At 43.9% G+C, this 15,991-nt stretch overlaps 1 long non-coding RNA gene across 2 annotated transcripts in view; it reads left to right on the top strand.

The window, feature by feature from the left end:
- The window catches only part of LOC114003042, an 84,687-nt gene that overhangs the window by 62,703 nt on the left and 5,993 nt on the right, over nucleotides 1-15,991 (top strand). Inside the window, exon 1 of one of the 2 annotated variants that reach the window (XR_005566839.1) lies at nucleotides 2,759-2,860. The exons of the other annotated variant lie outside the window; for it this stretch is intronic. This is a non-coding gene — a long non-coding RNA (uncharacterized LOC114003042). Of the gene's footprint in view, nucleotides 1-2,758; nucleotides 2,861-15,991 lie in introns of those variants that run through there. 2 annotated transcript variants of the gene reach the window in all.

The following is a 15,991-nucleotide window of genomic DNA, read 5'->3' as shown; positions in this document are numbered from 1 at the left end:
GAGGGGGTCAGGAGAGTGAGTCTCAAGCACTGTGCCACAACAGAGACTGAGGGGAGACCTCACTGCAGTTCCAGCTTCCTCGTGAGGGAAGAGGAGGGGCAGGCACTGAGCTCTGCTCTGTGGGGACAGGGACAGGACCCCAGGGAATGGACTGGACCTGTGTCAGGGGAGGGTCAGGTTGGATATTAGAAAAAGCTTTTTCCCCCAGAGGTGGTTGGGCACTGACCAGGCTCCCCAGGGCAGTGGGCACAGCACCAAGGCTGCCAGAGCTCCAGGAGGGTTTGGGTGATACTCTCAGGCACAGGGTGTGACTCTTGGGGATGGGTCTGTGCAGGGCTCAGTTGGAATCAATGATCTTTGTGGGTCCCTTCCAACTCAACATATTCTGTGATGCTGTGAGCATGTTTATATAGTGCAGCTGTGAACAGGGTCTGCCCTGCAGAGGTGCAGAGCAGAATCAAATTTAAGGCTTCATGGACAAAGCAGGGACCACTGTCTGGCCTGGTGTAAATCACCATCACTCAGGTGAAATCAATACAGTGTTGGTAAATCTTGTCATGCTCTTGGAAGTCTGGCAATGTTCGGTGCATTGCTTAGAGCCCCAAGCCCTGTCTCACATGGATGCATAAGAATCTCAGCTTTCATTTTCAAAAGGCCTTGTGCTGTGGGGAGGGAAAGCTTGATAATGTGACCCAAGCGCTCCGTAAGGACTTAAATATCTGGAGGCAGATGGAAAATAAAGAAAAAAAAATAATTAAAAAAGGGTGGGGGGGAATCCAACATGAGTTCTCTGCTACACTTTCAAACTTTCAAAATAGCCTCATTATTCTGAAGACCCTTGTGGCTCCTCTGCTGGATTGTAATGAAATTAAACAATTTGCAGTGTCTTAGGATTTGACCTAAATTTCCTTAATATAATAGTATGGGTGTGGCAATAAATTCTTCTTTCTTATTAGAGAAGAACATTGTATTAAAAGCTGCATGTGCTATCTTACTAATCTTCCTTTTTCAGACCATTTTCCCCCTTCTCAGTGATGTTTGTATATCCAACTAATTATGTAAAACACAGCAGCTTTGGTCTCATTAGCTCAGAGAGAGTCCAGGTCTGTGAATTCATAGCTATTGATAGTTATTGGTGCCATCCCAATAATTAGACAACCAAAACATTTCATGTGTGCATGTAAGGAGCAATTACACGAAGTAGCAGCCCCAGGGATTGCATTCTCAGGAAGATATTTCTCTCCTCTCTGGTGCATCTGGGGTGGGCAGTTGAGCAGCTGTCAGGGAGAGACTCTGGGGCTCCTCAGAAGATCAGCAATGGGACATGTCCAGTGATCTTGTTGACCTCAGATGTCAAACATAATCAGGTTAACACAGCAAGCACTGAGCTGCACAGAGCTGTCAGCTTATTCCAAAACCAGCACCCAAAGGGTGCAGTTCTGCAGCCTGTTCACCAGCCAGCAGGACTCGAGGCAGGAGTGGCCCCTTGGAAGTGAGCACAGGAGGATTTCTCCCAAAAAAATTCCGTAGGAGGATATTGATGATCAGTAAATACTGATGATATTTACTAATAGCTGCAGGCTAAGTCATGACAGAAAGAGCAAGAATAAAGGGATTTATGTCTAGAGAGGAGGTTTCACTCTGAAAGTTATTCATGCACTGTGGCAAGGGACACCAGTGGCCAAAAGCTGTCAGGTTTTCAAGCTGACTGCAGTGTAGGATGTGGAGATGCCACTTGTGCTTATGCTGGAGATGTCAAAAAATCTCAGGGACTTGGGCACCTAAATTCCAGGCACATCTGAATGGTAGTTAAGTGGAAAATACAAAAATCTGAACTTGCCCCATAGAGGTGTTAAATATCATGAAGTCCTCTACCACCATGGAATGTAGATTGCAAGGATCCAATTCACAGATGAATGTTGGAACTAGATTTCAAACTTTTATGCTATATGCTATAAACTGTGCTATACAAAATTTAAGTTTATACTTTGCTAAGAATTGTATGCCTTGCTACTGACCGTTTCCAGATGTGAGAAATGTTACTGCTTTTTTTGAAAGTGGTATAAACTCAGAGTAAGTAGAAGCCTGACATACACTGTGGGAAGGTGAACTGTTGCAATAATCTGCTGCTGGATGGAAAAGGGAGCAGAGCAAAAATATGGGAAGGAAGGGAAATGGGGTGGGTGTGTGGAATAACCAGCTGGGGAAACACCCTCGATGTTTGAGCTAAAATTGCACTACCTTCATAAAGATCTTCAGTTGGTTCTGAAATGAGGAGAGCTCAGCTTGAATCTGTTCTATTACAACAATGTAAATAATTACTTTGGAGACTTGTAGTGATATAAAGTGGAGGTAATTAAAAGGAGGATTGGACCTGCTTGATGAGTAATGAAGAGCCCCAAAGTTTCAAAGGAACAGGCAACAATACTTTGTTTCCATGTCAGTCTTCATTTGAAGTTCTTGTATGCTTCACAAATAGTAATTAAGCTTCAGAATAGCTACTTTACAGATTACCAGAATGAGGTGTAAGGAGATTAAACAATTTGTCTAGATTGACAGCGTGAGTGAAAGCAGAAGGAAAAGCAGGAATACATCCTGCTTTCCTTTGCAGGAATGCAGTGACCACAGTACTGCCAAACACTGAAAATCCATTACTTGTGGAAGCAGCATCCCATGTGATTGATAGACTGATGCTATTTCTGTGTATACCTTGTGCATAAAGTTAGTTATAATTTTCATCTTCCAGGATTGTATTAAGACTGGCAAACCAGACAGGCCATAAGAGACCTGAAATGGCTGTATTGGTAAAGTAATCCACTGCACACCAGCAGCAGCTCTCAACAGCACCCAGGGCCTCCAGGTAGGTGAGCTCAACTAATGTTTTATAAAGAGGAGACTGGAAAGGAGCTTTCTGAGAAGGGGTGCCAAGGTATCACAGTTGTAGCTCAATATAGCCCAGATGCTGCACAAACACCACTCACATCTCACGCTTCATTAACTTCTTTTGTAGATTAATCCATGTTTGCACAGAATGCCCTAAGCCTATCTGCACTGATCCCCTGGATTCACCACATGCCTTGCAGCTGAGGGCTGGATGATCCCACTCCTCTAGCAGTTCTGGGAGGCATAGGATGTGCTCTGGCCAGTGGGTACATTCACGTGGGTCTGGGCAAGGGACAGTGGTGTGACTTCTCTGATGCCTCATTTCTGAGAGCTCCGTTTCTGCAAAGTCATTGTAAATCACCATCATTCTGCTCTGGCTTGATTTCCCATTTCATCCACTCTGCCCTGGACACCCTGACTTGGAATGCTGTCACACCCAATTACAACTAGGTGGGGAAAAAAAGATTTGGGTTCAAGTGCAGCTAAACATCTTAAATTCATGCTGGGGGATAGATCTTGAGCTGCTGTATTTCAGCAAGGATGTTATTCTATATCTGCTGAAGACATAGCTTCTGGTTTTTGATTAGCCAGAAAATAGCTTCTAAAAAGCCTGGGAATATAATATGCTGGGAATTCTTCACAGACTGTTTTTCCATTAGAACTGGCTGCCAGCCTGCTTATGAGGCTGTCTGACATCAGGTATATCTTTCCTAGGAAGTCTCTATTATCGGATACTTGTATTATTTTTGTGCCAATGATTGAATTAAACTGTTCTGTTCTTATTTCAAAATGAAACCATTCTAATGTGAAAGCCATGGACGGATCATATCCTTTAATTCAAGCGTCCAAAGGCACTTCCTTTTGTTTTAAACAAATCAACCCAAAAATTGAAACGAAAGTTTGACAGTCGAGAAACTGTAGTCCAGAACAGCTCACAGGTTACAGAGAGCTAATCAGACAGATGTCTGAGACAGTGGAAGTAAATACTGATCTTATTCACACTGATCTAAACTGAGTTACATGATAAAAGCCATAGGAAGCTCAGCTCCAGGCTGAGATCATAATCAGCTGTGGAACAGCAGCATTTGGCCACGGCTGCAAATGAAATCTCACATCTCTGTGAGAAGCCCCCTGTCCAACTGCAGCAGGGACTTCAGGAGCAAGGAGTGTTTGGGGATTTTTTTTTTTTGTCACTGACTAGAGTTGAGCAGAGACTGATGAGGTGTTATTCTGAGACACCTCAAAGGAACTGATTTTTGGAAATCCTCAAACTATCAGGCTGTTCTCAGGGCTGGCTCAAGTTAGGCACCCCAGAACAGGCATGCAAAATCACTAGTCCCTTTTAAAACACATCAGTCTTCATCTGCCCAGCAGGCAGATTGGAAAATCAGGCTAATGTAGAAATATTAACTGTGAAAAGCCTTGAAAGTTCTACAGATCTAAAAAAGGTACTTATTAGTGCCTGTAAAATCTGTGTGCATAGTGCAGGATTTCTTCTTCCACCAAGCAGTAGAACATGCTGTACTTAGCCCTCATCCCCACGAAACTGCTCCTATGCTGTATTTATGAATAGTCATTAGAGAAAGCGAACTGTCTTTGCAGCTTTGGTACTCAGCCAGCCAGCCCACTTGCCCTTATTCTACTAGAAGTGCTGCTGACTGTGCTGTGTTGCTCTTGAGGATGAATTAAGGCAGAGAGGGGAAATATTTCTGATAATGATGCAAACTGAAAAGGGCTTGGTTCGCTTTAGAACTGTGCTCTAGGTTGGTTGGGAACCAGCCCAAATGGGCTCGAGCCACTCGCACAGATCAGTTTACACAGATTGCTCCCAGTGTCACCTCCTAACAGTACTAATTAACATCAGAGAGATAATTTATTAAACATTTGACTCCACTTTGCAGTTAGAGACCACGTAAATAAGAGTTACCCTGGAAACGTTAAGAACGACTGTGGCACACGTTATTACGACCCCACTGTACTTTCAGATGGATTCTAGGAACATGTAAAAAGGTGTTGGAAAATCCACTGCTGGAACTGAATACACTGTGATACATTTACTCAGGAGCTGGATTTTTTTCATTTCTGTCTCTTTTACCTCCTCCCACTCGTCCTACCTGTGACTCTCATCCTGGCACTCTGATGAGGACTGTAAAAATTCACGTGTTGGCTTTGAGAGGCAAAACGATTCTACCCATCTGTGATGATATTAACATCTACTAAAAACTAATGAAATGGGTGGCATTATGATGTCAGGAGGATCAGAGCCAAAGGTGGTTTTCTGAACGAAGACTCTGCCTGAATCTCCCCAGACTGCCCAGCAGTCAAGGAGATTATATTCTCAACTGTTAAAGCTGTTTACACATACCAACCAGCACTGACTGCCTCTTTGTGGCAAGTTGTTTACATGAATTTATTTTGGGAAAATTCCATTAGACGGGACCAAGATTTCTTCATAAATCATTGAATTTAGCTTGTGTACTGATAAAATCTGGTTAGTCATTTATTCTTCTGAGCAGCGTTTAGTTATGAGTGTTCATTATTTGTAAGGAGCAACTTGCATGGGCAATATGAAAAGAATGGATTGCCTATGGCTGTTTTCAGGGGTGGGTGTTTTACTCTGCTGGGAAAGATGTATTAGAAAATGACCCTCCTTACTAATTCGTCTAATAAAACAAAGGACTCATTAACTGGAGTCACAGAGCTAATGTATGCTCTGAATTTTGCTAATTTAGCCAGCAAAAATCTCCCAGCGAGACACTGAAACCGCTTTGAAAGTGGTCCTGCAGGTCTGTTTGCTGTAGTCTGTGTGGCTGTGTCCTCTGGAGCAGTGGGGATCTGGCTGAGATCTTGCTGCTGCTGCTGCAATGCTCAGTGCTTTCTTAATCAAAGGAGTTGGTGCTGTTGGACTGGGCTGCAGAGCCCGAATTTCATGCACTAGCAGAGAGTTTTCACAAAGTACCATTTACCACATCACGGGAGGGATACACAGAGTCTGAGAGGGCATAAAATTCATTCCTTAGTTTTGAACAGAAACTTATTCTTGCTCTGAACTAGCATATATATGTGCTCACTCTGCAATTTCAGGTGAACGTACAACATGCCTGAAAAAAAAATCTCAACATTCTTGAATTTGTAAAGCATCTTTCTGCTGATTTGTGACTTCTTTACATTTGCTGCAGCGCATTCATATAGCAATAGATCATCACTGTGCAATAAAAAAAGGCCCAGAAAGCAAAGCCAGGATCTAGACATCGGTTTTAGTACAAAATTCTGGCAGGACCAAGATTTTGGTTGCTTCATTTCAAGCAAATGGACCAAGGTCAGATTCTTTGTCAGTACAACTGGAATAACTTTTTTTATAACTGTCTGCATCAGTTTACACGAACGTGGAATTTGACACCTTGCCATCAAATGGAAGGTGGCTTTTCATCCTCTAAATTCACACAGACATATTAATCCAACGCTGAGGTTTGGCATAATCTCTAATTTTATATAGCACATTTCTTCTCCAAGTGCCTCACAAATATCACTCAAACGCAGCCATGTCTGGTAGGGAACTTAGAAACATTCCTCAGTGCTCACCAAAGAAGGCAACTTAACGCCTCCTTTTATTAAAAATAACATTAATTCAGGGAACCACAGTTTCAATTGTGTTGGAAACATTCAGTCACTCAGACTGAACGGCATGAAGCTCAGTTAATGAGGTGTTTAGCTGCTCCTTCCAGAGCAGCTCCTTTACACCTCTGCTTCAGGCAGTCTCTGTGTCTTTTGGAGGATTCTAGATCTTTACCTTGAATTAATAATTTGCACGTAACAGGTCATCTTCAGGTGTCTCCTTGTTGTAATGACCAGTTTCCATAAGGACAAACAAGGTTATACCTCCTGCAAATAAGGCTGTTTCCATGGAAGTTAAATGGTAGGAAACAGTTGGCAGGAATGCTCGAGAGCAAGCAATATTCTGTTATAGAAGAAACATTTCTGATATTTGACATATCTGGTGATGTCGGATTTCTTGTTCCACAAGGTTGTATCTTCACCTTCACCAGGAAAACTAATATGCAAGTTACTGTGTCTGCTTGTATGTCTCAGTCAGCAGCTCCTCTGAATAAAGTCTGTGTGCAAATAACTCAGATGAAAACTCAGGCTGTCCTCCTGAGAGAGAGGAAGAAACACAAAATCCCACTTTCTGGACAATAGGAGAAGGCTAGGATGACACGGGTGCCTTATAAATTAGTCTCTGGATTAATTCAGTAAGATAAGAGGATTTAGACAGACTAGGACAACTGGAGTCAGGATGTTTGTTGTCTGTGCAGGCAAGGGAGAAATGCAGGATGAGCAACCCTCGAGCTCCCATAAACTTCTTCCTCACACATGAGGCTGTGGATGCTGATTTAGGACTGAGTTTACCTCTGCAGAGGCAGTGGCAGCAGTGGATACTAGGAACTGGAAAGCACATTCCACACATGCAGGTCCTTGCTGGACCTGCCAGCTGTCACACACTGCTGAAGTTTAAAAGGACTTTCCTACGTGAGCAAGAGCTTTATTTCCTACCTTGGCTTCCAGAAGGGCTTTCTTATCAACCTTTCCCTGAGAAATGCACAGAACCAGCCTATCTCCCAGCCCTGAACTCTTCTTGTTTGGCCCAACCAACTTTAGGAGCTCACCTAAAGCCACATCTAAGCATTGGAGCATCTCTTGAAGAACAGATGTGGCTGAGGCCAAGCTTGGGTGTGAAGTGGACTCCAAAAGAGAACACTTCCCACTTTCACTCCTCACAGTGTGGAAAGTCCTTGAGTAGCAACAAGCTTCAGGCCAAGCAGTTGCTTCATTTTTTTTCTCCCCTTATTGATTGTTTGCTTTTAAAGTAAGATTCCCAAATCCGGTCATCATGAAAGCACTGGATGGATCCAGCTGTAGCGAGGGCAGGATTTGTGTGAGTGCCTCCACAGAGTTCTGCCAATGCACTTTTGTCCTGGCCAATTCCTTCTCTTCCAAACCTTGGCCTGTCCAACACAGACACTACCAAGTCAGGAGGAACTGAGACGTATTATTAGGTGGTTTTGAGCTGTGGATCTTTGCCTATGAAAATGCTGTGCTTGCTTTCTCCCCGACCCAACACAGCACTTGCACTGGGCTTCCAGAGGCAGAAAGTGGAGCAAGGCTAAGTGTGACTAATAGGGAAAGGAAATGGGGAAGAAGGGCCATGTTCACACCACTCTCAAAATACACCCTGTGGCGAGGGCCCTGCCTGGGTGTTCCAGGGCATGTTCTGCTTTCTAGAGCATTAGGCAATGATGTGGCTCCAGTCTGTCTTGGGGATTGGATTCCCCTCGCTGGCTGAATGTGGAGACCTCTGTCTTTATTTCAGTTGCTGTGCTGTGCCTATCTCCACGGTGTCCAAACCCATCCCAAAGAACAAGGAGGGCCATTGTGGCCTCCCCCAGCACAGGGCTGGGAGGTCGAGGAGATCCTGGCTGTTCTTCCCCTGAGGATTCCCATCCACGTGTGCTGGGGTTTGCTCTACCCAGGTGCCAGGCAGGGGTTGAGAGGCAGCATGTCCAGTGACATGGAAATACAGAGAACTGATTTCCTGTGTGACTTTTGGGAAAACTCCTTGGCATTTCTGTTTCTCTTCACCTTTTTTGCCTTTTACACAATCCTCAGGGTAGGGCACTGGCACAGAATTGCTTGTATTAGAGAGAGGGCTGCTGTGTTAGGAATGATGAGGCATTAAAGGTCGTGTTCTTCATGCTGGAAAATCTCACACTGAAATGAGTAAATGCAGAAGCTGGGAGGGTCTGATGTTTCGCCCAATAGATAACTTTTAACTGATTAAAATTAAAAGATTAGGGAAAACTTTACCTTCCTAAAAAGCAACCAAAGTAAAGATAAGTAATTAGAAGGAAAAAAATACAGAACTCACAGAAAACAGTTTCCCTTATGGCTAAAGGCACAGGCTATAAAATAGAAATTTTTTTTCCCTTCACAAATCATTTAAACATAAGTAAGAAATCAGTAGCTCCCTCTTCAGAAGCACCCTAAGGAATAAAAATGCAGTGAATCATGGGTATTTTATTACTAGTTTGTGTGTCTATCTGATGGCAAGCATCAATGGCTTCCCTTACACAGGGTGCCCAGGGGGATAGAAGAATGCAGGGAATAGCTTACTAGTTTCTGTGTCTGTCTGGTGGCAGAAATCCATGTTTTCTTATAGAAGACACTGTGGTACTGCAGGGGCAGCGTTTCAGAGCGTGTGCCTGGCTTTCTGGTGGCAAAGCACAAAGTGGGATTGAAATGTTGCCGCTCAGCCACGCCTGCTGTGCCAGCAGGGCACAATCCCTGGGCTCAGCCCCTCGCAGGGGAGGCAGGAATGTTTGCCAGGCAGGTCTGTGAGGGGAGCCAAGGACAAGCGTTAGGAACTGGGAGTGCTGGGGGGGGATTCCAGGGTTTAATAATAGAAACAGATACTGATGGAGGAGTTGGTTCTGACATGTGGGGCGGGACTACAGGTAGAAAGAATCTTCTCATGGTGGTTGCTGCTCTGGTTCGGATGGAAGGGCAATAAGGCATCAAGTGCTGGTGTTGCTGCATCTCACTGTTTCCAAGCTGCTTCTGGGGGAACGTCGACAACAGTGCAAACCAGGCAGGTACAATACTCGACTCCCCACGTAGCCCAAGCTTCACAAACAAGAACAGGGAGTCAGAGGGGGCCAGAGCCAGACAATCCCAGAGGAAGAAATACGTTATCCATAATGCTGGGTGATCTGTTAAAGGGATTATCTCTGGAAGTGGTTTTATTTTATCTGCATAGGCTTCAGAAAGGGACTGTCTAGCTGGCCATGAGCATCATCCAGTGATCTCTCCATGGACTCCATAAATTCTGCCTGAGCTTTAGCACCTTGTATAACAGTTAACCACATTATATCTACACCACAGGGTAAAGATACATAGGGTAATTTTAAATAAGCTGGTGGGGACAGAGAGCAGTCTAGCTGAACTCAGAATGGAATCATTTGCCCTTCCAGCACTACTCTGCATCTCTCCTGCTGGATTCCTGTTGCTCCATGAGCACGGTGGTTTCCAAACAGGGCTCCTGTCTCTGCTTTACATCCCAGTGTGACACACAGACATATCCCAAGTCTTGATTTAAAGACTGTAAGTAACAGGAATCTTGTTCGTCCCTAGATAAGATACCAGAGTGATTAAGTGCCCTCATTGTTAAATTTGTGCACGTTATTTATTGGTATAGACACAGTCTCTAATGTTGACATTCTGATCTTAAAGGAAAAGGGTTTCTAAAGACTGTGGCTGATGCTCTTAAACCTCTTGGCTGCTTCTGAAGATTGCTGATTTTTTCTGATAATAACAGTGCTCCAAGGTCTAGGCAAGAATAACTTTTTTCTCCTTAGTTTGGTTCATGCTTCTATTCATCATTTCCTTATGGCAAAACATAATTTAAAAAACAAGCCATATAAAATTTTGTTCCTGTAGTGATTTATTTTATTTTCACGGTGTCTGGAGACATGATGTACTCCCATCCTCTCAGAGTGGTTATTAGCATTTGGCCTGGCTGTTTCTTGTGGAAAATCATAAAAATATTTGGTGAGCAGAAGAGATGCTAAGTGCTTTGGTGGTCTGATCAGGGAGGGTATTTAGGAAGACTGCATGTTTTGTTTTGAATGAAATGATTAGCTGTATCCTTTTCTTATGGCAGAGACAGAAGACTTGCAGCAGAGTTCTGCACTTTTCTTTTAAATCATTATTTTCATTTAGAATGTTTGAATGTTTTGCGTGAAACTCCCAACTGGAATGTTTTCGGTTTTTAAACTACTTCTGGTGTTTTGGTGAAGGGTAAATAAGCATCCTGACAAGGCAACCATTGGAGCAGGCCAGGAGCCAAGGCCAGCTGAAATTTCATAAGACAGAGGGGGAATAATTTCCAGTGTCACAGAAGATCAGGAGACAGGGATAGTGGGTCTGAGTCAAAGGGCTGGAAATCAACCTCAGCAGGCTCTGGATCAGGCAAGGAAGAGAAGAACTGGCCAGCTGGGAGAGGACAGCTTCCCAGAGGATGTTGGGAATGTTTCAGATGTAATTGCTTGGGTGAAAACCAGCTGTAATCAAACCCTATGAGCACCAGAAATGTCCCTTTTCCCGATGTCATAATAACCATTGAGCTTATAGGGAATTAGAGGTACCACTTCAGTGAAAACATGCTCCCTTAATTCAGTTTTAATAAGGAAACCAAATTTTTTCTAGTTTTTTCAGTGCTTTTGGTTTTTGCTATTTTTGAAAGAAAAACAGTTCAGAGCATTCATAAATGTATTGAAATCAGTAAATGTGAAAGAACAAACTCAAGAAGAGTTATTACTGAAATTATACTGGTAGGACAACAAATTAACGCCTACAAAATTAAAACCAGAAATTACAGCAGATTATTGGAAAAGCTAAATCATTTCATTAAACTTGCAGATAAACTATACAAATCCTAATAAAATATTTAAGAAAATGGTAGAAAGTAATGTTCACTGTAAACATTCTGGGACAGGGCCACTTTCATAATGGCACATGGGGGGTAATTTTATAAATAGCCCTGAGTCACCTGAGGACCAGACATGGAATTACCATCACTAGCACTGGAATTGCTGTCATTATTGCAGTGACCTAAAATAACATTATGCTGCTCCTTGGCCACCTGTAGGAGACCTTGGATCTCAACATATCCTGATTTATTCTGCTTTTATGATTTCTGCTAAGATATTTTCTGCATTGTGAGAGCAGAAGATTGGGAGAGCTCGACTCTTCCCTTGGGCCTTTCATTGCAGGCTCTCAGCTGCTTCAGGGCAGCATTGGCCCACAATTTCATGCCTCTTTCCATAGTGGGAATTGCTAAAGGAAGCTGAAATTCCAAGTTGGAAGCTCAGACCTTTAGTTCCAACCCAGAAAGAAGATACCTTAGGGAAAGTAGAAAACTTGCAACACACAGTCAATATTTTGTCCGTATTCTGTATCAGTCCATATTCCATATCAACCCCTTTGCACTGCAGTCCCTGTTTTCTATCTGTAACTAATGTATATGCATACACATGCATGTTTTGATTTGCCACTTCATTTAAACTCCTCTGTGCTAAGAGAAATACTAATATTTATTTCAGAACACTGTAAAGCTTTTCTGCTGCAGTGTCTGCTTTCTGATTCCAGGAGAACACTATCATGTGAAAGAACCTATTCAAAATCCATTGCATTCCCGTCCTTTTAATTTATGCAGCCAGATTTATACTCTAACTTCACATATCAGTTCTTGTCTGCTCTTGAGTTCATTTGCTTTCATAGCAGACAGAGCTGCTAAAGTAGCTGCACACATACCAGCCTTCTTACACTGGAATGATATTGTCCCTAGGTGGGTTTCCCTATAATTGCCACAGATCCTCCCAGAAATTCTGGCAGAGCACAGAGCACATCATAAGTTCAGCAAATGTGAGATGATGGGATGATAAAAGCCTGTTTGTGCTGCTCTTAACTCAGTAGGAGTAATAGCTGATTCTTCACATGCCCAAAATGAAATTAAGGGGGCTCCTCAAAGAGGTTGTGGTTACACGGTCACTTTAATCTGGCATAAATCTGGCTGCTGCTGAAAGGGGTTGTTCCACTCCTCTCCCCCCTCTTCCTCTGCACCCAGTCACTTTTTTCACCCACTCTTGTCTGGCACCAGAGTCTCTCTGGCTGTGCAACACACTGGACCACAGAATGATCCAGTTGAATATCAAATCAATTAGTTGTATGCTTTTTTTTTAATTTAAATCAGTTTCTTAGGGTAGCACAGTCACATGAATGCTTGTGCTGGCGTAAGAAATGGGTGTCTGGGGGAAGAGGGAATGGAAGAACCACTTCTTCAGTAGCAGCCATTGAATGATGGCCTGATTAGCCTGGCAGCATCCAACCCACACAACTGAAACTATCCAGGCCAGGCTGTGAACTTCTCGCATTCCTTGGCAACTCCTCTTCTTCTTTCTCATAAGCCCCTTCCCATTTCTCAGTAGCCACTGGGCACTGAGGTTTGCAGGCACTCTCTGTCCTGGCAGTCTATCTCTTTAGCAGTAAACACAGTTATCTGTCTTGCCTTCTTTTTCTGTTTGTAATTTCTACAATCCCTCAGCAGCCCTACTCCCAGCATGTCAAATTAATTCAAATTTCTTGTTTGTTCTCTTTTTTTTTTTCCTTTTTACCACAATGTGCATGCCATCCTAAACTTTTCCAGAGGCCAGTCAACCAAAGGAAAACAAGGTATTTTTTCCAAATTATCTAAACAATGAACATTTCAGTTCTGAGACACAGCCCAAAGATCATTCCCCAGTTCAGTGAAATATTGTCCTAGTTCTGTTGGGCTTAGGGGCAAACACACAGCATACAGTTGAGTTATCCCAAGAGCAAAGCAGTGCTTCAGTTGTGGCTCCTGGGTTTCCTCCCTTCCAAAAGAAGCAATCCGTGTTACATTGTGCTTGGCTCCGGCTGCGTTCCCGCCTGGCTGCCTCGGCGAGCGAGGGGTGCCAAACCAGAATTCCTCAGCTCCCCTTCCCAGCCCACCCCTTCCCCACCCGTCTGTGTGGGAATGGGGAGGCCACTGCTGGGACCTGCCACACCAGCAGCCAAGGTAAGAGAAGAAAGGGAAAACTCCTAACTCCCAAACTCTTCCACGAGAGAGAAATTCCGTGCCCGCTGCTCAGGCTGGGCAGGTTCAAACCCACGGCAAAGGGAACTTCTGTGGCATCTCTGCCTTTTGCTTCACTGTGCTGTGAAAATCCCATGTGTGCAGCACACTTGCACAAGACTTGACACCAGAATGCACTAGCAAAGGGAAGCATCAAAACAAGAAAAAATGGAGGATCACCCTGGAAAGACACAAAATCTCCCAGGTCAGTGTTCTGCATTCGTCCATCCTCGTTTCAGTTTTATCCCAGAGCTGATGGTAATTAGTGCTGGTTGGTGGCACCTTAATCCAGTTGTCTGGTGCAAAACAGCTTAAACTCCACAAGCCTCATCCTTTACCACTGTTTAAATCATAATTGGTGAGGGCCTGTGATATTTTATCCCCAGAATCAGCCCATTCCAAAGGGTAGAAGGATCTGGGGGTAAACACAGATGTGTTATAGTTTTTCCCCTGCCACAGTGGAGGCCCATACATGGAATATCCATGAAGTCACTGACTGTCCAGGCTTGTAACAAATGAGGGTCTGACCATTCAACTTAAAATCCCTTCTTGGAGAAAAACATTATCCTGAAACAAGGATTTATTTTTACGTGGAATCTCCAAAATCAGCTTGGTAGGACTTGCCATCTTTTGCCATTCTAGTAAAATCTGGTCTGATGAGAAATACTTGCACTGTTGGAGTAAAACTGAAGATGACAATAAGACTTCCAGCTTTATGTAACTGTGGTCTCAGATAAATCATACATCATTTAACAAGGGACTCTACAAAACAAACTGAAGTTTTTTGCAGAGAACTGTCTTCATGGTTTTAGTCAAAACACAAGGGAAAGATTTTTAGCTTCCTTTTTATTTTACAATTTTTCAGGAAAAAAGTGCTCTTCCTCACATTTTCTTTTTTTTTAGTTTTTTTTTGTTGGTAGCTTGAAATGATTTCTGATTCTCTGAATTGCTCTAGTCTGTTTTATTTCCTCTCTGCTCTTGGAGCTAATTTCTATTTCTTTGTCTCACAAACTGATTGTATTTGTATCATCTCCAGACAGGTCACAGGAGGTACATTGAGTGCACACTGGATACTTTGCACATCTGGTTTATATCCTCCTCCACTGAGCCACTTCCCACCCCACAATGCAATATTTCTGTATCGTTGCCATATATCAAAGCAAAAGAAGGATGCACAGACAGTGGAGCTAAGTGGACACAGTACATGAGACACAGCTAAAAATTCAATTAGTTTAAAGTAGCCACTTTTCTTTTAAGCACAGTTCCCAGTTCCTGCAGTAGAATCATACTGAAGAACACAACATACACTTCTCCACTAGGCAAAAAAGGCCAACAGACTCAGTGTTCTGGGTTTTCTTTGCAGCAGCCTTCTGGCATTTGTGTATAATCCTGAGAGACTCAATTTAGGGACAGGAAAAAGCAATTTCTATTTAGACAGAATCTGTGTTGGGGTCTCATTTTTCATGATGTGGACTAAAGCAGTGATTGCCATACTATCCATTTTTGTAGGTCTTTTCTTGGGGACTCTTGGACCACAGTTCAGGGGCTTCAGCAGAGGGGTAACGTCCTGTTGGTGACCAAAGGCAGTGGGAAGGCACACCCTTGGTGTCTTCAGTCTCCCTCTTGGGAGATGGGAAGAATCCTTCTCAGCCAGCACAGGACAATAGCTCCAGATCAGTGTGAGAGGACTGAGCCAACTGTAATCCCTCAGACACCACCACTGCGGGCCAGGGGATCCTCAGAGCACGGCAGAAAGAAGCACTTTGTGCTGCCCTGGGCTGCTCTGGGTCTGGCACAGTCTTGCTGTGGAAGTGTTTGTCCCATGGGCAGGTTTGGGTTGGCTTGTTATCAGCAGCAGAAACTTGCCTTGGGTTCATCTGTAGGTTTGAGCAGATCTTTGCTCAGACCTGCTCAGTGTTTCAGCTCCTGCAGTGACACGAGCCAGGCAGGGCTGCAGCCATCCCGTGATGTGATGGCTTCACACTGTTCTGAGGTGAGCAGGCAATGCTGCTGGACTGACAGACTGACTGACAGCCCGACTGACAGCCTGGGGGATGTGCTGCCTGACTGCCAGTGCTGGGCAGCCCCAGAGCAAGCAGGTCCATGGGTGACTGCAGCGTGCAGCCCCTGGTAACCAGCTCGTGAGTCTGCAACATCACAGGGGAATCAGGCATCCCAAAGAGCAGTTCTTGTAACTGAAACCTCTGCTTCCATAAGCACTTGGGTTTGATAAAAAAGTCCCTCTGATTGTCAGACCTGGGCCCTGGGAAGGTGTGCCAGGAGTGGGAGCTGGCTCGGGGATGTTACGTGCTGGGAAGAGGGACAGCACCAATTGCCCATTGTCTCCTTCCCTCCATCCCCCCAATATACGTGCACACCTGCACCTCCACACACCCAGTT

This window comes from Pipra filicauda, unplaced genomic scaffold (genome assembly GCF_003945595.2).
Source record: "Pipra filicauda isolate LSUMZ 115617 unplaced genomic scaffold, ASM394559v2 scaffold80_size11013439_pilon, whole genome shotgun sequence".
Lineage (NCBI taxonomy): Eukaryota > Metazoa > Chordata > Aves > Passeriformes > Pipridae > Pipra > Pipra filicauda.
The sequence above is the reverse complement of the archived record's forward strand: the minus strand, read 5'-3'. Positions and strand labels throughout refer to the sequence as shown.